The sequence below is a fragment of the Phocoena phocoena genome, chromosome 10 (genome assembly GCF_963924675.1).
Source record: "Phocoena phocoena chromosome 10, mPhoPho1.1, whole genome shotgun sequence".
NCBI lineage: Eukaryota > Metazoa > Chordata > Mammalia > Artiodactyla > Phocoenidae > Phocoena > Phocoena phocoena.
Genome location: NC_089228.1, coordinates 83,926,262 through 83,941,830, shown reverse-complemented (window position 1 = coordinate 83,941,830; position 15,569 = coordinate 83,926,262). Strand labels below are relative to the sequence as shown.

Sequence of the window (15,569 nt, the reverse complement as noted above, 5' to 3'; positions counted from 1 at the left end):
AAGAAAAAGAATCTATGAGTAGGAGTTGTAACAGCTGAATTCACATATCTGAAGGGCAGCAATGTTAAAGAGAGAGCAGTCTCTTGCTTTTGGGGACTAAGAACTAAGATCAACACAGAAGTTACAGGGAAAGGCACTTCTGCCTCATATAAGGAACTAAAAAAAGAAAACACCAACAAGGGAATAGTCTGCACCCAAAATGGAGCTTAATGCCACAATTGTTCAGGCATAGGCTTAACAGATGGTCATCCGCCAAGGATATTTCAGAACTGATTCTTACATTGAAGAGATGATTACCAAGATTTTTTCTGACTGTAAGATTATCATTCTAATTTTTAATAAATAGAAATCATGTGAGGGTCACAGACATTCTGAATCATTACTCCTTTTCATTCCCCAATCCCAAAGCCAAGCAGAATTAACTCTTCCTCCAAGTCTCTCCCTATAATGTAAATAAGAATCTCTCCCTATGATGTAATTGTTTCTTTTCTCGATCGTCATATATGTAAGGTTCCCTCCTTCCACTTCTTCCAGCTCTGTCAAGTATTTAATCTTCATGTCATGGCTGTTCTTTCGCCCCCATTATCCCACTCTCTCCCAAGTTGTCCCCACTACCTTCCATCTCAGGTGCTCATCCCGTTCCTCTTGAAATCTGGACACCAGGGTTTCCCAAGCAGCGTCCCTCCAGTGGGGTCCTCTCTCTGGAGCCCAGATGTCCGGCACGAGTCTGTGCCCTTACACACAGTGAAGCTGGCTGCCCTAAAAGACACAAGATGGGGTCAGCGGCAACCGTCACAAAATTACACCTCAAGAGTTTTGCACAGTGGCCAAGAGGTCCTTGGAAAAGAGAAGTGCCCGGAGAGAACAGTAAAGAGGCATGTGGCACTCCCGCTGAACAAAAACAGAATGGAGATCGAGTACGCAGGTTCGGCCCCAGATTCCAAAAAACCCCTGGCGCCTACCCTAGAATCTGGGCAGAGGCGCCCACCTACTCGGACGGTTACCTCGGTGCACACTTGTGGGTTCACACCCCCGCGGGCTCAAGAAGACACACCTGTTGCGGAGCGGAAAAGCTGGAAGGTGGACAAACAGGGCGGGGCTCGGCTCGCGTCCTTCCTCCTAGGCCGGAACAAAAGAACAAAGCCCTCCCAGGGATCGGGGCGGAATAGTCCCACACTAAAGGAGGAGAGGGGAGCCCCCTTCGAGGACTCCCCAGCTCCCTCTCGCAGAGGCCGCTTCAAGCGGAGAGAGAGAGGGGTGACGTCACGCGGCCAGAGGGGCTGGCGGTTGCCATAGTGATACCTGGGCTTCCCTCCCGCTAGAGCGATTTTCGCACTCTGATCCCGGGTCCAGAAGCTCTGGGACAATCACCAAACCTAGTGAAGGGAGCCGAAGCAGCTGGACTCTCCCCCTCGCCAAGCTCTTTTCACGCCTACAGCCGGCTTCAACGGCCACTTCCGCTGGTGGGAGAAGAGAACACCCACCCCCGACCCGCTCGCTAGCGTTAAACCGCGCCCCGCGGACACATAGGACTACGATTCCCAGAGTGCTCCACGACGCTAAACTCCATTTCCCAGAAGAAAGCCAACGTATGAAATCCAGTGGAGCGGGGACGAGTGTTCTACCAACTAGTCGTTTGTTCGTACACGTCTCAGGTAAAAGTATGCGTTAGAGCAGTGACTCTCAAGCGTGTGTCACCGGACTGATTTTAAGAATACACATTTACACACATATATAATTTAAAAACGCAAACAAGCGTTTGCGCTTATGCATTGTTTCACAATGCATAACTTGCCTTTATTACCTGTCCTGCATTGTATTTAGTGTTCTATCCCTTTGTTTAAAAAATTCTGGTCGTGACCCATTATATTGACGCTCAACCACGACTCAAATGGAGCCCAACGCCAGTCTGTCGGTGTGTTCTTGGGAGAAAAGAATCCAACAGAAGTAGGTAGGTTTCTGTATTTTTAAATGTGTGGCCCAAGCACTTTACTGTGCTTCAGTGCATCTCCATATTTGTATAGTGGGGCTAAGGTCAAGTCACTCAGCCTGTTGACTGACAAAACACTAAACTTGGAAATCAGGAAGACATGGCCTAAGTGAAACAGGAATGAAAGCTGTGAGAGAACAGTCTGAAATAAAAACACTATATGAAAAGGGATTAAAACACATGCAAGCATATTTAAAATTCAGGAACATAACTAAAATCGTACTGGAGAAGAACTGAATTGATGCTGTGGAAAAGTGAATCAGTTATGTATCGGATATTCTTTTAAAGCTGCGTGGTTCAAAAGAAAAAGGTGAATGAAATAGAAGAAAGTGATAGATGTAAAGGACAGAGGATGGAAAGCCAACATGTGGATGATTGCCCATCAGGAAGGAGAGACCACTTGAAATCAGCTATCATTTAACACTTTCTATGTGCCAGACAGTGTTCTAAGTGCTTTACACCTGACTTATTTAATTCTTAAAACAATCTAATGAAGTTGTTCATTATTATTCTTTCTTTACTACAAAGGAAACTAAGGCACAGATGAGTTGAGTAACCTGCCCAAGGTGACATAACCAATAAATGGGGAAGCTAAGACTTGAATGTAGTACTTTGGTCCCAAGCTCCCACTTTTAATCTTTAACACTAGAATCCCTAGTAAAGAGATGAACAACTTCCTAAGTTTAAGAAAGAATGCATCTCTCATTCACTGCTAGTGGGAGTGCAAGATGTCCTAGTTTAGAGGACAGTTTGGCAGGACAGTCCTTAGTTTCGAAACTAAGCACACTCCTACAATGTGATCCAGCAGTTGTACTCCTTGGTATTTACCTAAATGAGTTGAAAACTCATGCGCACATGAAAACCTAATTGCCGAAACTTGGAAGCAACCAAGATGTTCTTCAATAGGCGAATGGCTAAACTGCGGTACATCCGTACAATGTAATATTATTCAGCAATGAAAAGAAATGAACAATCAAGCTACCAAAAAACTCCACAAAGGAACATTAAATGCAAATTGCTGAGTGAAAGAAGCTAATGTGAAAAGGCTACATACTGTACAATTCGAACTATATAACATTCTGGAAAAGTCAAAACTATGGAGACAGCAAAGATCAGTGGTTGCTAGGGGTTTGGGGAAGGGAAGGAGGGATGAATCGTTGTAGCACAGGGGATTTTTAGGGCAGTGAAATTATTTTGTATGATATTGTAATGGTGGCTCTATGTCATTATACATTTGTCAAACCCCATAGAATGTCAGATACACAGAGTGAACCCTTAATATAAACTATGGTGTTTAGTCAATAATAATTTATCAATATTTGCTCATCAGTTGTAACAAATGCACCGTACTAATGCAAGAATGTTAATAGGGAAAACTAGGGGGAGGGGCAGTGGTGAGAGCATATGGACTTTTTCTGTAAACCTAAAACTTTTTAAAAAGTGTATTAATTTAAAAAATATGTAAATGTTAAAGGTGCTTCTCTTAAGGTCTCAGCAGGAAATGAGGGATGTGTAGTTAGAAACTGGAAGAAAACTGATTCTTGTTGTAAAGTGGCAGAACTTGGCTGAATTGTGTTCTACAGTTGGGTGAAAAACAACTTGTAAGCAATGAACTTGAATATTTAGCTGAGGAGATTTCCAAGCAAAGAGTGGAAAGTGCATCCTGGTTGCTGTGTGCTATTTATAGCAAAATATGTGAGGAGAGAGACAAATTGAGAAAAGAACTGTTAAGCAAAAGGAGCCATTTTTTGATCGTTTGGAAAATTTTCAGCTACACCTTATACAAACGAGGCTTTCGATACAAATTGAAATACATATATATTGAAAAAACGTATATATGTAAAATTTCTGTCCTCAGTGACTTCTCTTTGTAGTTTTAGCAACGGGGTGTACACATAAAAAAAGTAAGCAACCATAGCAAGCAGCATATAGATACTCCCTTAGTGTATATGCAAAATATTGAGTACCTACTATGTGCCGAACACTAATAAGAAACACTCTGCATATAAGGTATAATCTAGTGAATAAAAGTCAAAGTTTCTTGAGTTTTTACTTGGTTCCTAGCTCTAGGTACTTTACTTGAATCAACTCATTTAATTAACTCAGGTTACCAAATAGAGAACAGAAAAGGATGGAAATTCACAGAAAACGCATAGGTTAATAATTTAAGATACAACCCTACCTTAATAATGTATCTTTTTGCACAATGGCCATAATTTTGGTAATAACCAGATTTTTTTACTCAAAAAATACATAATGAATATCTTAGTATGTCATCAATAAATATTCATGCATTGAATGCCTTTTAATGGCAGCAAAAGTATTGCATCATATTGATGAATAATTTTTTAAAAGAAAAATATTTACCACAGCTTAACAGATACACACAAAAAACATATGAAAGCGAACCACTCAATGCATTTACACAAAGCAAACACACCCATGTATCCAGCACCCAATTTGAGAACCAAAATCATTATCAGAATCCCAGAAACTCCTTCCAAGGGTAGTGGGACCTCCCAGTCACTACCTACCAAGGGTAATCATTACCCTGATTTCTACTGTACAAGGAACATTAATTTCACCTGTTTTTGAACTTTCAAAAGTTGGAATGCACTATAATATGTGTTTTTTGTCTGGCTTTTTCCACTCAATATTAGTTAGTGAGATTTAGTCCATGTGGTTGTGTGTACTTGTAATTCATTCACTCTTGTGGTGTGGTATTACATTGGGAAAACCTCTCAATATGTCTTTTCTACTGTAGATGGACATTTGTGTTGTTTCCAGTTTCGGCCTAAAATAATAACTAGACTACTTTGTGTTTCTTACAACTCAACCCTGGCTCTTCCTTTACTGAGATCTATTCGGATATGTTTAAACTTTTTTTCAGTGCAATAAAAGTTGCAGCTGTGTCCCGTCCTTGTTCCCTGTTACCCTAAAACAAACTCCTGTTGATAAATAATTTTGGTCCAAATGCATCACTAATTGCTTTCTGTTTTGCATATATATATATATATATATATAATTAATTTTATTTATTTATTTTTATTTTTGGCTGCCTTGAGTCTTTGTTTCTGCACGCGGGCTTTTCTCTAGTTGCGGTGAGCGGGGGCCACTCTTCGTTGCGGTTCTCGGGCTTCTCATTGGGTGGCCTCTCTTGCTGCAGAAGAGCACGGGCTCCAGGCTGCGTGGGCTTCAATAGTTGTGGCACTCAGGCTCAGTAGTTGTGGCTCACAGGCTCCAGAGCGCAGGCCCAGTAGTTGTGGCGCATGGGCCCAGTTCCTCCGTGGCATGTGGGATCTGCCCGGAACAGGGCTCGAACCCGTGTTCTCTGCACTAGCAGGCAGAGTCCCAACCACTGCGCCACCAGGGAAGCCCCTGCATATATTTTTTTTAAGCACAAGGTTTTCTTTGGTATGTAACTTCAGGCAAAACTAGCGTTCCAAATGACTTCAGGAAAAAAAAAATATATATATATGCTTGATAAAAATCTATACATCAAATAAAGTGATATGTATAAATTATGGACAGCTATCTTTTATAGCATAATTTCTATCAAAACTGCTTCATGCCTATCCTGTCAGAGCAGGTCGTCTCCCATAAAACCACTGGACATCTTACGTCTCTCTCTCTTCATCTCACTCTCTTCTCTACCTCTCCTTCTCCCTCTCCCTTCTCGTCCCTCTTCCTCACTTCTCTGTTTAGGCAACGTGGTTTCTCTGTTTGTGATCGTCTTCCTCTTTTCTTAAATCATTAGTAAATAATACCAAGAAGTAGACAAAAGCCAATTACAGTAATGTTTGCACTGGACAGGCTCAGGAAAACATGTGACCCGCAGTTTTGACTCAGATGGAAAAGTAAGAAGGGGGAAAGGAAACATATTTGCGTTGGTTAGATTTCGAGAACATGAACTCCTGTCTTGGCCAAAAATCAAACTAGGATCTTCCTTTTAGAAGGTAGCCAGGTTCCAGGGGCAACAGGAACTCACGAACCATCTATAAATTTTGTTCTTAACGTGACGAGAGCGTGGAAACACACTGTGAAATGCAAAGCACGGTGCAAACACAATGGGATTGATGTTCCCTTAGGATTGATGTGGGCTCGGCACTTGGGGACACCAGAGCAAGGGGATGCAAGGAGGCTTTTCTGCATCATTTCCCTCGCCCTTTACTCAGGACGCAAGTCATCGAACTAAGTTCCTCTCTGAAAGCCACTAGCCACTAGCTCTTCAAGGAGCTTCAGTGCCTGAAAGTTCCAAACAAAAGCTACACGTATCAGGCCTAAAACTAGGATGACAGTCTGATTCCACTTCGTTGGGAGGTTAGTTTGGTTCCAGGTGAGGACATTACAGAGGCCTCAAGTTGTCTGGAAAACCTATTGCTGATGCGGTGAGGACACCCCGTTTTAGGGCTCTCGACTCCCGCAGTTACCCAGCGAGGTTGACCTCCCTGCCAAACTTGCACTTCACCTGAGGGTTTCTATCCAATTTGCAGAGTGCGTTTTCTTGCACTCCAGCTCATTTTTGTCTTTTCTTCCCTTTTTGCCCTTACCTTACATCAGCTAGTGAAATTTCTATTTAAGGATTTAACAGCATGCATTATTCCTCGTGTAGTCGTGGCCGAGTGGTTAAGGCGATGGACTAGAAATCCATTGGGGTTTCCCCGCGCAGGTTCGAATCCTGCCGACTACGTTAGCTTTAGCGAGCAAAATACGAGGCTTATTACCTGACTGCATAGGTTTGCAGGCAACCTATTTTTCCTTTGCCTCTGTGCACTTCCTGCCTTGGAAACTTGAAAGTATTTCTGGAGTCAACGGATGCCCCTGGTAGGGTTTAGCAACTACCTCCGTGTTCAGTAGATTCAGATCATGGCTGTGAGTATAGATAGGAACCGGTGCACTGGTTCCTTTTTGTCTTTTACCGTAAGGTTGTCACACAGCGCCATCGCCGGCCGCCCCTCTGTGCTGCCTGTTCTGGGAAGTGAGGGACGGACTGGAGTGGACTCAAGGCTAGACTTGGACAGATTCGGCTCGGACGCTGAATCGCATAATGTATGCTTGATAGCAGGAAGCGTAGCCTGCACAGTGACGTAATAAAGACAACAGTGAGCAACTGTATGGAGATTCCTCCAGAGTAGCATACTGTGTTTTCCACATTAGTGCAGTAGTGTATATCTCTACCTGTCATGCTGGAGACCATAGTTCAATTACGCTACACGTTGGCCATTGTCTCTCTTCTAGTTAACCACCAAGGACTGGGGTTCAGGAAGTAACATGAAGAGAGGATGGCCTCTCCACAAATACCAAGTGATACAGCCGGTTTGGTGACAAGTGAAGATTACATCTTGATGTGATGTAAATATATACTATTATGTGTACATATGTACTTTAAAATACATGCATATATACACATTTAAGAGTATATATTTTAAAAGCATATATATGTGTGTGTGTACTTTTCTCTCATGTATATGACAGAGAGAAAAGGAAAAGAAAATGCAGTAATATGCTAAATATGCTAACATTTGGCGACTGGGATAGCCAGGAATTCTCTGTATTCTTGTAACTTTTCTGTCACTCTGAAATTATTTCAAAATTAAATTATTTTAAAATAAAAAGTTAAAAGAAAAAAAGACTAATAAAACTATAAATGAAAAATATATTCATTGACACTTAAAAGCACAGATATGCAATTTGAACCGTAGATATAAAAGAGATAAGAAGTAAATTAATGAATAAGAGTTTAGAATTGATGAAAGAATGGGATGCAAACTGCTACAGTGAGCAAGAAAATTCATAACCATGAGAAGAGCTAAATAGAGAGTGCGTGCCTAAAACAGTATTGTTCAATAATGATTATATTTTGGGATATGAAAATAAGATGGTACTATAATTCAAAACAGCAGTAACATGTATGATGGGAAGGTGTGGCCATAATCCAAATTATTCTATGCTCCTTTATAATAATGAATAAGTTCAGAATTAGATGTTCACTCAAAACATGATACATACTTTGGACCAATTGCTGAATGGATGAGTCTTAAAATCAGTATTTTTGTGGGCCATGTTCAAAGCCAAACAGCTTTTCTTTTTAATGAAGGAACATCCTTCCAAAATATAAGAATAAATTTGAAATTTTAATTTAGAATTAATTTTTAACATTTTATCAAATTTAGTCGAATTTAAAAGTTAATATTATTATGCAGCACTGCCAGACACCAGATTGTTTCTTCAGTAATTCTGTTGCACAGTTGAGTGATCAAAGTCCATTCCTTTTCAACTAACATTGAATCTCACTTGTCTCTAACTATTAATTCTTTTCATCATAGACAAAATATTCTTTTTTACTTTTTATGGAGGAAAAAATGATTGATCATAGATAAGAACTATAAGGGCATGGATGAGCAATCAACACAGGCAGTGCCTGAAGGGCCACATCCTTGAGAGAAGGGAAACACATGATATGAGTTGCACAAGAGCTTGCCCTCGAGGGACATGTTCTATTTTGCAGCATTTTAGAATAGACTCCAAGTGGAAAGAAGCAGTTGCCCTGGACTGAGGAGACACTCGTCAGTGTTTGGCTACCAAAATCCATAGGAGCTGAGGGTCAAAATTCAGATGATGAGGGAACCACAGAGAAGGAGCTCAAATTTCCATGTATAAATTCTCCTTACAGCATCGGCTAATTCCTAAATTGTACACACACAGGAAGATGTTCCAAAACTCTGTAGGAAAGAGCAGCTGGAAGGCTAATGATCTGTAGAGATTCAGCAGCTGCTTAGTTCTGGAGAACTAAGTTCATACCTCTCCCAGTTGGAGGGAACCCGATAAACACTATCAGCTGTCATTTGAGACTTCAGAAGCATACCTCTTAAGCAGTAAGCAACAAACCCAGCTGTAAGGACCAAACAAGAAGAGCAAGGGCTATGTCTTCAGAGTAAAGAAAAACTAAATAGACCGACCATAACAAAGGCTCAATCTTTGTATATTGCAGAAAGACTACCAGAAAACTCTGAATGTTTGGAAAGAAAGCAATACATGTCTATATAATCCATGGATCAATGAAGAAAACACAACAGAAGTTTTAAAATACTTTGAGCTGAATGATAATGAAAATATGATACATCATAATTTGTCTAATGTAGCTAAAGCTATTTTTAGAAGGAAATTTTTGTCTTTAGTTGCAAGTATTAGAACAAGGAAAAGGTTGGAAATCAGTGATCTAACTCAAGAAGCTATAAAAAACTGGGAACTTAAATGCAAAAAGTAGAAGGAACTATTAAAATAAGTGCAGAAATCAGTAAATGGAAAGCAGACATACATCAGAGAAAATCAACAAAGTAAAAGGTTGGTCCTTTGAAAAAATTGATGAAATAGATAAATCCCAAACAAGAATAACTAATAAAAAAAAGAGTAAGTTAAAACACAAAATACCACAACAGGAAGGAAATAGCTGATATTCATATATATCCTATATATATATATATATTTTTTTTTTTTTTTTTTTTTTGCGGTACGCAGGCCTCTCACCGCTGCGGCCTCTCCCCCTGCGGAGCACAGGCTCCAGACGCGCAGGCCCAGCGGCCATGGCCCACGGGCCCAGCCGCTCCGCGGCACGCGGGATCCTCCCGGACCAGGGCACGAACCCGTGTCCCCTACTCGGCAGGCGACTCTCAACCACTGCGCCACCAGGGAAGCCCTCCTAGATATATTTTATTTGTTTATTTTTTTAGATATATTTTAAAAACAAGAATGGTATCATAAACATCTTTATGTCAATATACATGAAGCAGTTAATAAAATGGATGCATTCTTTGAAAAATACAGTATATCACAAGGGACACAGAAAGCAATAGGAAATCTGAATTGTCTTGTGCCTATTAAAAAATCAAATCCATAATTTTAAAAGTCACTCCTATAAACCTCCAGGCCTAGGTAGAATCTCTTGTGAATTCTTCTATACAAATAAGAGATAAATAATATCAATCTTACAGAAACGCTTTCAGAGAATAGAAAATGTTCTATATCTTGATCATGGTGATTATTACACAAGTATATGCATAAGTAAAAATTCATCAAACTGTATAATTAAGATTTTTGGTCTCTTCAGTATGCAAATTACACCTAAATTTAGAAAATGAGAAAAATTAAAGCAAAGTAAGGATGGTTTAACTCAAACAAAAGTAAGGAGAATTCCTCACTTGCAGCTGTGCATTACAAGACATAATAAAAGGTACTCTTGGGTTAAAGAAAAATAAAAGATTTGAAAATTGGAATTAATAGGTGAATTAACATAGTAGCTGGTTTCATGGTCAGTATACAACATTTCAAGTGTGTTAATACGTACCAACAACAAACAATTGGAAATTAAAATTTTTAAGTTTCCAATTCAATAGCATCAAAAACAACAATTGTTTAAGAGTAAATCTAATAAAAGTAAATTTAATAAAATAAAAATATAAGTAAAAATCAATCCAAAGAGAAGAAGTAAAATAATATAAATACTTTCAATCTAAAAGGGGTTAAGAAAGCAGAAATTAGAGAACAAGAACATACTGGCAAAATTAAAAGAAGAGCAAGATGGTAGACTTAAACTTAACTAAATAAATATTATCTTGAATGTAAGGAGACTAACTATTTCAATTAAAAAACGAAGATTGTCATACTGCAAAAAATTTACCCTGAACTACATGTTCTTTATATGGCATACAGTTTAATATATTTGTTTTAAAAAAAAAAGGATTAAAGTTAAAGAATGTACAAGACATAGCAGAACAAGTAACCAAAAAAGGCAGACCAGAACCATTTTAGTGATAATAATGTGGTATTTGTAGACTCTCGAGAAAGTAGCATTACTAGAAATAATGAGGCTATTTCATAACCTGCAGGGTCAATTTAGTAAAAGGATATAACAATTTTATATGCACATAATAACTGCTTCAAAGTATAGAAAACAAAAGATTGGCAGAGCTAAATGGAGAAATACAAAAATCCATAATCATAGTTGAATATTTTAACACTTCTATAGAAATAACTAGTGCAACAAACAGACAAAAGTTTAGTCAGAAAATATTAAGCAATAGGATTAATACTATACCCAAGTGAAGAATATCTCTGTTTTTGAGGTATACATGAAACATTTAACAAAATCACCAAATGGTAAGCATAATGCAGGTGTCAACAAATTTCAGAAGATTGAGATCACACAGAATATGTTCTCTGAGCACAGTACAGCTAAATAAAAATCAATATCAATAGCATAGATAAATAGAAAATTCCTAAATGTTGCAATATTAAGTAATACAGTGCTAAATAAACCCATGGGTCAAATAAGTTTTTTAAAACTATAAAATATTTTTAACTGAATGATAATGAAAATAAGACATATCACAACTTGTGACATGAAGCCAAAACAGTGCTTAAAGTCGAATATTTAGCTCCAGATTCATATACTAAAAAGAGGGAAAATTGAAATTTAATGATCTAAGCTTTCATCTCAAGAACCTAGGTTAAAATATAGCTAGGTTTTAGAGTTTAAAAAATTAAACTCTAAAAGTTAGAAGGAAAGAAATAATAAGAGCTGTAATCACTGAAAAAGAAAGGAAAAATAGACAAAGCAAAAATTCGCTTGTTAGTAAAATTGCTACCCCAAATTGATTTTTTTTTAAAGAAACAAAGAAAAAATAACAAGGATAAAAAGAGGACAACATTAAAGATCTTACTGATATCAAATTAGAGTTAGAGGATAAAATGAGTAGTTTTGGGGAATAACTTTGACAATAGAAGATAAATTACAGGTTTCTATATAAACACAACTTACCAAAGCAGACACAAGAAGAAATGAAAAGTTTAAATAGTCTGAAGTTCATTAAATAACTTAAAAATCCTAATTACCTTCTATATTAGTTTACTATGGTTGCCATGACAGAATACCACAGATCAAGTGGCTTAAGCAACAGAAATTAATTTTCTCACAGTTCTGGAGGCTGGAAGTCCAAGATCAAGGTGTCCACAGGTTTGGTTTCTCCTGAGGCCTCTTCCCTTGGCTTGCAGATAGTGACCTTCTCTCTGTATCCTCACCTGGTCTTTCCTCTGTGCTTGCTTATCCCTGGCATCTCTTTGTGTGCCCAAATTTCCTCTTCTTATAAGGATACTAGTCAGGTTAAATTAGTGCCCATTTTAACAGCCTCATTTTAACTTAAATTAACTTAATTCCCGACTCTTTTTATGAGGCCGGCAAAATCTTCATACTAAAATCTGACAAGGATGTTACTAGAGAGGAAAGTGCAGGTCAAACTTTGTGTTAAACATTCTAGATGCAAAACCATTAAACAAAATAATAGCCATCAGATCCAGTAATATATAGAGAGAAGAGTCAAAGTGAAAACGTAATGCTTGTTTTAGTAATATGAAATTTGTTTTATATATAAAAATCAATCACTTTAAATTTATTACAAAATGTAAGAGAAGAAACAAAAGATCATATTAGTAGGTACAGGAAAAACATTTGAAAAAATTCAATGCCAATCATTAAAAATTTCCAGCAGTCTATGAATAGAAAGGAGATTTCTTAATCCCATGGTGCATATATACAAAATCCTACATCTATCATCCTAATTATGGTAAATATTTGACACTTTCTCCCAGTTACTGGGACCAGGACAATCAGGACCACTATCGCCACTGCTATTCAACATTGTATTGGGGGTCTTAGGCCATGAAATAAAATAAGACAAAGAATTAAAAGATACTAAGATTGGAAATGAAGAAATAGGACTGTTATCATTTGCAGATGATATCATTAAGTGCTTGGAAAATCCCCCCAGATATACAAACTATTAGAATTAATAAGTAAAAGTAGCAAATTTACTAGATACAAAACCCCATATTCAAATATATATTGTATTCATATATACTGGCAAAAATAGACAACTGTTTTGTCATTTACAATAGCAAGAAAACTACCAATATCCTAATAATAAATACAATAATAAATGTAATAAAAATGTGCAAGAGTGCTATATTAAAAACTCCAAATCACTGTGCAGAGAATTTTTAGTAATATCTAAATAAATGAAAAGATACATCATATTCATTGACTGAAAGGCTCAGATTCAATGTATTTGAAATAAAATGCTCAAAGAGTACTTCTGATAGAATTGACAAACTCTCTCTAAAATATATGTGCAGGTGGAAAGGACCTAGAATAGTAAAGGAAATCTTTCAAAGGAAGAACAAATCTGGAGGAATTTTACCACCACATAACAAGACTTATTCTAAAGCTATGGTGATTAATAAAATATACTATTGACGTAACGATAAAGAAAGAGATCATTGGAACAAAATAGATATGCTGATACAAAACCACATACATATAACAAAGTGTCACTGCAACTCAAAGGGGAAAATGATAGATTTTTCAAAAGATGGTGCTGGGTCAACTGGATATACAAAGGAAAACAATGTGGACATTGGCCTCTTCTGTAAACTATTCCCTAAATTAATTCAAGATGAATTAAAACCCTAAATGTGCAAGGTAAAATAATAAAATTTACAGAGGAAAACAGGAGACTATCTTCATGAACTTTGGGTTGCCAAGGATTCCCTGTATAATAAGCACAAAAACAATAACCATAAAAGATAGGTAAATTATACTTTTTTAAACTTAAGAATTTCAGTACATCCAAAGACACCATTAACAATGTGAAAAGGCACAGAGTGGGAGATGTTTTTAATAAGTACATCTGACAAAAGATTTATGTCTAGACTGTATACAGAACTCCTTAAAATCAGTAAGAAAAAAGACAAGGTAATAAATCAGATGGTGGGAATCTGGGTAGTATCTCTTCTGATGATGGCTGATAAGAGCTGGTCAGTGTAGGGGTCCTCTTTCAAGGACAGTGTCAATCGAGCCCTCTCAGCACAATACTGACACATTATTTTTTTTTTTTTTTTTTTTTTTTTTTTGCGGTACGCAGGCCTCTCACTGTTGTGGCCTCTCCCGTTGCGGAGCACAGGCTCCGGACGCGCAGGCTCAGCGGCCATGGCTCACGGGCCCAGCCGCTCCGCGGCATGTGGGATCTTCCCGGACCGTGGCACGAACCCGCGTCCCCTGCATCGGCAGGCGGACTCTCAACCACTGCGCCACCAGGGAAGCCCCTGACACATTATTTTTAATTCTCTGGGAAGAACCTCCATTTTTGACAGAACATTTCCGCTTCAGTGTCTGTACAGGGTATAGTAGATGGCCAGTAATCATCTATTTCCATCTCTCCCAAGAGAACCTTCCTGTACTACAGAGGCTAGAAGGTTAACACTACATTTTCCTAGCTCCCTTGCAGCTAGGTGTGATTTAAGCTTTTTCTGGGAATTTTCTAAGGTGGAAATAAGGCACCTTCTAATTCAGTTGTTTTGTGCTAACAAGCATTGTTATGGAAAAATGGGGATTTCCTGCAGAGGAACACAGGTGAGGGGTGTCAGTTGTTTTGCTAATTCACATCTAGGAGCATGGCACACTCCAGAACATGGAATTCTCAAAGTGTGGTCCCCACACCAACACCAGCAGCAACATTTGGCACCTTGCCTAGAAATGTAAGTTGCTTTCTGACTGTTCTGTGTTTGTCTATTTGTTACCCATTAACCACAGGTCCAAATTAACCACCAGAGTTGTTTACATTTCCTGCTACCACCTCATTTATCTAGCTCTTACACGTCAAGCCAATATTTCTCCTGCCCTAAATAAGCCCAGGGCCAGGTACCAGATAACTAGGGACAGGCCCTATGCCCCCCAAACTCCCCAAATTATTAAAATGATCTAATCCTAAACTGTTTACTCTGACTTGCCTTTCCTTTCCTATAGAAATCCCAGTAAAGTCTGTAACTTGTGCCTTCCTCTTGCTCTTTTCTGCCTCCTGACCAACACCAGGTACTTCCCCCTGGGGCCCTGAGTAGTTTCTAGAGAATTGTTTCTAGGGAAACTGTGAGTAACATCAAACCTCTCTTTGGTGGCATTGGCCTCTCCCTGTCTTCTCTCACTCACCTTTGTAAATTAAGACCTGGCTGACTTGCTTTCTGTCGTGATAGATAGCTTTCATACTAAATTTTGAGAGCAACTTTCCTAGAGAGAACACTGCTGTTGCAGAAGCCTACAGATATCTGCACTACAGTTCAGGCAATAGACCCCTGAAATCAACGATTTCAGCAGCAGCATTTTGATTTCCTATTTTCTTCCTTGTAGACAATGGCAACCTCTCTGGGAGACTATTACTTCAGGGTTGTTTTGGGAATTTCTGCAGGGGTGAATTAGAGCTGGCACCTCCCTTCATCCCTCTGTGCCAAAAATTTTGTAAGCTTCTGTGTTCTTATTAATCCCCCTTTTGCTTAAAATAGCTTGAGAGTCTTTGTTTCTTAAGTAATTTTTTGACATATAACACAATATTAATGTGGAAAAGTATATAAACCATAACTTACGGCTCAAGAAATTTCCACAAAGTAAACACACCTATGTAGACAGCACCCAGAATGAGAAACAGAACCATTCCCAGCATCTCCAACAGCCCCTCTCATGGCCTTTCTCTGCTTT

The 15,569-nt window shown here is 38.4% G+C and overlaps 1 protein-coding gene and 1 non-coding gene across 2 annotated transcripts in view; one reads left to right on the top strand and one right to left on the bottom strand.

Annotated features, from left to right (window-relative positions):
- Positions 1-15,569, bottom strand: part of LOC136129040 (zinc finger protein 665-like) — a 472,691-nt gene that overhangs the window by 15,731 nt on the left and 441,391 nt on the right.
- Positions 6,599-6,680, top strand: TRNAS-AGA (transfer RNA serine (anticodon AGA)). The gene has a single exon. It is a non-coding gene; the product is annotated as a tRNA-Ser (tRNA).